Source organism: Acanthopagrus latus, chromosome 6, assembly GCF_904848185.1.
Source record: "Acanthopagrus latus isolate v.2019 chromosome 6, fAcaLat1.1, whole genome shotgun sequence".
NCBI lineage: Eukaryota > Metazoa > Chordata > Actinopteri > Spariformes > Sparidae > Acanthopagrus > Acanthopagrus latus.
This window is the reverse complement of record NC_051044.1, coordinates 33,341,663-33,346,830: the sequence shown is the minus strand read 5'-3', so window position 1 is coordinate 33,346,830 and position 5,168 is coordinate 33,341,663. Positions and strand designations below refer to the sequence as shown.

General features: G+C 45.0%; 1 long non-coding RNA gene across 1 annotated transcript; it reads right to left on the bottom strand.

The window, feature by feature from the left end:
• Positions 1–513: 513 nt before the first annotated feature.
• LOC119021550 lies at positions 514–2,660 on the bottom strand. The gene is made up of 4 exons (XR_005075640.1): positions 2,371–2,660; positions 1,140–1,266; positions 889–1,033; positions 514–635 (listed from the first exon to the last, which is right to left on the bottom strand). It is a non-coding gene; the product is annotated as an uncharacterized LOC119021550 (long non-coding RNA).
• Between the last annotated feature and the right edge of the window lie 2,508 nt (positions 2,661–5,168).

Below are 5,168 nucleotides of genomic sequence, written 5' to 3'. Positions count from 1 at the left end.
GACGTTTACTGCTCTTCAGTTGCAGTAACGCGGATGCAGTTTAGCAATTGCCGTTACAAGAGAAAAGCGTAACCCCGTATTATTATTTACCTTTATGTGGCCAGGTAAGTCAATTGAGAACCTGCTGTTATTTGCAGTGACGACCTGTAATTAGCTAGCAATGTCCAACAACTGGAGTTTTCAATAAGCCACAGTTGCCTCCTGTCACCTCTCTACCAGCAGTATTGTTTTTGAACCGGTTCCAACAGTTTATAAACTTTAAATATTACAAAAGAAACAATGCAATGTGATTGATTGTCTATGTAGTTTCCAATGAATAATATAAATTCTGCTTAAAAACAGGTGTTCCTGTGGCAATTGTGAACAAGTGCCTACAGAGCCCGAGAATATCTGCTGTATGGAAATACCACAGGATTCATGCAGAGTTCCCTGACACAGGAGGACAGTATGTTAGGTTCAGTCCTGTCCTTGATTGAACCTTGGCACGTAACTGGCTATAATGTCCAGCTTGTTGGGTCTTTCATACTGAGCCGAGAGGTCTTCAGGGATTGTAAGTTTCAGCACCTCGTTCACATATGGGACAGGGTCCTGGAAAACCTTCTCGAAGATCAGGTCCAACAGTGCATCAGCGTAATCTGCAGTGCAATAAACAAAAATTAATGTTTACAAGAAAATGCACTAGAACCAAAAAGCCTTGTGCTGCAGTGTTGTCAAGTGTCTCTTCGTATTTCTCCTAATTTATACGTTCTCCTTATTTATTATTTTGAAAACCATCAAAAAAATAATTCAGACTTTATTTGTGTTTATTTTCAACCGTTTGTGTTATGGCCTGTGTGTCCATCTTTATTTTTTCTTTGTGGGGTTCAAATAAAAGATTGTAAAACTTACAGGATGTTGGCTCTGCACACAGGCTTTGCAGTTCACTCTCCATGCTTAGATTTGGGGAAGTTGACTGTACAGCAGCTCTCCACCTGTAGATGTTGCCTGTGGTCAGTCAGTATTTTCATTGTGATGCAGGGCAGCCAGGTAGAGTCTTGGGTGGAAAAACAGTACTTTAGATACTGATGTTTTATGTCCACCAATCCATATTCATAACAGAGTAAAACAAAATTACATATTAGAGTAACATAGTGACTAACATTACATCATATGCATCATAGGTCGGAGAGTTCTCATGGAAAGCTGTGTGCCAACCGTGCATTTCACTGGTTGGTCTGTCTGGCAGGCAACATGATGCACTACAGACTGCTGTACAGATGTGCTTGGCTAAACACAAAAGGAAGGAATATGTTATGTGTCTGTTTCTCATGTTACATAAAACAAAGCTATGTAGACAGAAATGATGATTAAAACAATACATTTGATAAGGCAAATTCTGGCAAATCATAATCCGAGCAAACCCATGCAAATTCCTCATTTCACATTAGATTTAGTAAGTAAGCAATACATATTGTGTCCATTTTCTGTGTCCATGCCTTCATATAACTAACGTTAATCGTAGCACAGCAGACAGGTAACCCCTGTCTCAGGCTCCAAAGCAAAGTAATGATTGCTTGACTGCAGATAAAGTTTTGGTACTGTCAGATCGGGTCTCTCGTACCAGCAGCTAACACTACACACGTAGTTACATGTATATCAACACAAAAGAAGTCGTTCGACTGCCAGGGTGCTCCTGGGCATCTAACACACTGTCCTTTAGTCTCTAGCACAACATGCTAATTGACGTAACGTAGCTCACTGGCCGTAAATAACAGAGCATTTCATACCATCCTCTCTGCGTGTTCACAGCGGAACATTAGCTCTCCGTCCGCAAACAACTGAGACAATTTCACACCGTCTGATCGACTGTGAGCATGTGTGTTCATGTCGGAACAGTAGCTGTAGTAGGCTAGCTAGCGCTGTTCACGGCCGAGCAGCGCTAGCTAGCTCATCGTCCGCGGACAACTGAGACAATTTCACACCGTCTGATCGGCTGTGAGCATGTGGAGGAGACGGTTTCCCATGCGTGTTCATGTCGGAACAGTAGCTGTAGTAACTGAGAAGTTGTCCGCAGACGATGAGCTAGCTAGCGCTGTTCACGGCCGAGCAGCGCTAGCTAGCTCATCGTCCGCGGACAACATTTTAGTGGGTAACCGGCCGGTTAGAAGTGATTAATTCTCAATATCCCGATTCAGTTTCTCAGTTCACTGTCATAAGTGCTGATATGACAAATTAAGTTTAGGCAACATTAACATTACTGTGAATCCTAAGACCAGTAAGCCCACTGTTGTAACGTTAGCTCAGCCTCATATTTACATCACCCGTTAGCGTTAGCTCATGTGCTTAAACAGCCAAAGTAACACAAACAACACTGTTTTTAAAAATACTTACAGTTTCTTCTTCTGTGGCGTTGACACGGACAGTGGGTATTAATCCATCTTTGAGGAACAATCTCGTTGCCAGTCCAGCCTGATACTGACCCTGGTTGCTGAAACAGTCTGGTGTGAAGTGATTGGCACAGACAACAACGCTTTTGCTCAGTGAAGTTGGGACGTTTCCCTGAAAAATAAAATTTAGCCACTTCGCTCTGATATCCTCTTTGGTAGGGAGGCGATGTAGGGAAAAACATGAGTGTCCGTGCATCCAACGACAGAGCAGGAGTGCTTGGCTTTCGGGTTGCACATGGTTGCGGTCAGGCTGTCGCATACAAGTGAAGCAAGAAAATGGTGGATCCTCCCTCAGGTAGCTGGAGTAATATGGGAGGAGATATCCAGCGTGAGGGCGGGAGCATTCAAATCACCCGCACTGTTACGTAAGTGTGCGGGTGAAATCCAAATGGCTCATTTAGAGACACATTTCCTGACTCCGCCTGTTTACCAAACATTGACGTAGAGGTCCTAAATCACTCTTACGGGGTCGGGAGGCACTCCAGATATGCAATTATACATAGTAAAGCAAGGAAAAAGTGGATTTTGCATCATATGTCCCCTTTAATGGAAGACGATGGCTGCACACCTTCAGTTCGGAGAGTAAAATCATTCCTTGGTATGATATTTTACTACCAGCATTTTATACCGAACTGCTCCTCAATTGCAAAGCCTTTGTTTGCCCTCACAGCAGGTCAAAAACGGAGAGGGAGGGTTGGTAAATCAAATCAGAAGCCAGGAGTCTTCAGAAAGCTAAAACCTGCAGACTGGACTGCTGACTGTGATTCTTCCTTCCTCAGCCTCAGGGAGAAACTATTGAACTGTGCAGTCCTCACCCACCCAGACTTCTTCAAACCACTGATCCTGTCCATCAATGCCTCACTCGACTGTCTTGGGGCAGTCTTGTCCCAGATTCCGGAGGGTGAAGCCAAGGCTCGTCCGGTCACCTTTGCAAGCAAGACTCTCACTGGCTCGCAAAAAAGATATCCTGCTCATCGTCTAGAGTTTTTAGCACTCAAGTGGAGTGTTTGTGAAAAATTTAGTCATTGGTTAAAAGGTCAGTCTTTTACAGTATGGACCGATAATAATCCACTGACTTACATAATGACAAAACCAAAACTCGACGCATGTGAACAGCGGCGGGTGGCCAAACTATTGCCATACACATTTGACATCAAGCATATCCCCGGCACAAAAAATATTGTGGCAGACGCTTTGAGTCGAGACCCTTTCACCAGGTCAGTGAGTCAAAGACTGATGACTGAGCCGTACGAGGATCTTTTGGCAGAGGCTGAGGCAACGAAGGAGGATGGATTGCAGGATGTTTTTCGGTGCAAGGTTCAGTGTCTTCAGGTAAATGAGTCAGGCTCTGCAACCACAGGTGTCCCTGGATGCAACCGGGCTGGAAGTCAGGACTCCTCTGCTGTTAAGTCCATCTGTGAAGCTCACACTGAGTGGGAAAAGGCTGCGGAGTCTCGAGCTGTATAGTTTCTAAAGATTCTTCCACAGATGGCACCCTCACAACAAGACACTCTCCCAGCCCTGTCTCTTTAGGAGCTTCACCACAGGTTGGAGTCAGACTCAGACATCTGGGAGGTCCTGCTATTGGCGGAATGGGTAATCTGCCATCTAGGAGAGAGAGAAACAGGTTGGCTCCTAGAGCACGAGCACTCTGCAAGCAGTGGCATCGCTTGAGAGTGCAAGATGGAGTCCTTTATAGAATGTTCAGAGAACCCACTACTCAACATACAAGGTACCAGTTTGTCTTACCGGCTGTCCTGAAAGTCAAGGCCCTCTCTGGTGTACATAATCTTGCGGGGCATCAGAGACAGGCCAGGACTCTGCACCTTGCAAGACAGCACTTCTTCTGGCCACAAATGGAAAGAGACATCAAGGACTATGTGAAATGCTGCCAACGATGTATCCTAGCAAAAAGTCTGACCCGGCTGCCCGGGCTCCCCTGGAGAGCATCTACACCACCACACCCATGGAGTTGGTGTGTATTGATTTTTGGAGTGCTGAGGATAACAAACATGTGGATGTCCTGGTCATAACAGACCACTTTACAAAGATGGCTGATGCTTTCCCCTGTGTAAACCAGACAGCAAAACAAGTTGTAAAGAAGCTGTTGGATAATTTGTTTTGCATATATGGTTTTGCAGAGCGAATACATTCGGATCAGGGAGCCAATTTTGAAAGGAAACTCATAGCCAAACTTCTCAGCCTCACAGGGGTAGCAAAGTCACACACAACCACATACCATCTTATGGGAAATGGGCAGACTGAACGATTTAACAGGACACTTGGCAGCATGTTACGTTCCTTACCATTGGAAGCCAAACAACATTGGGCACAACAGATACAAACGCTGACTTTTGCCTACAATGCCACCGTGCATGAAATAACTGGATACGCCCATTCTACCTGATGTTCAGTCGAGTCCCTAGACTCCCGGTGGACATGATTTTCAAGCAGGTCTTGAAGGATGCCAATGTGGTTGACTATGGCACCTACGCCAGCAAACTGATGGCAAGCCTTCATGAAGCTGCTAGTATAGCCCAACAGTATGCAAGAAAGCAGGAACATCAAGCCGACTTCTACAACAAAAAGGTTCATGGTACCTGTTTGAATGTTGGGGACAGAGTCCTGCTTGCCAACAAAGCAGGAAGAAGAAAGAAGAAGTTGGCTGACATGTGGGAACCCACAATCTTTACAGTCATTGACCATATTCCCCAAACTCTATCTACAAAATCGAGGATGAGA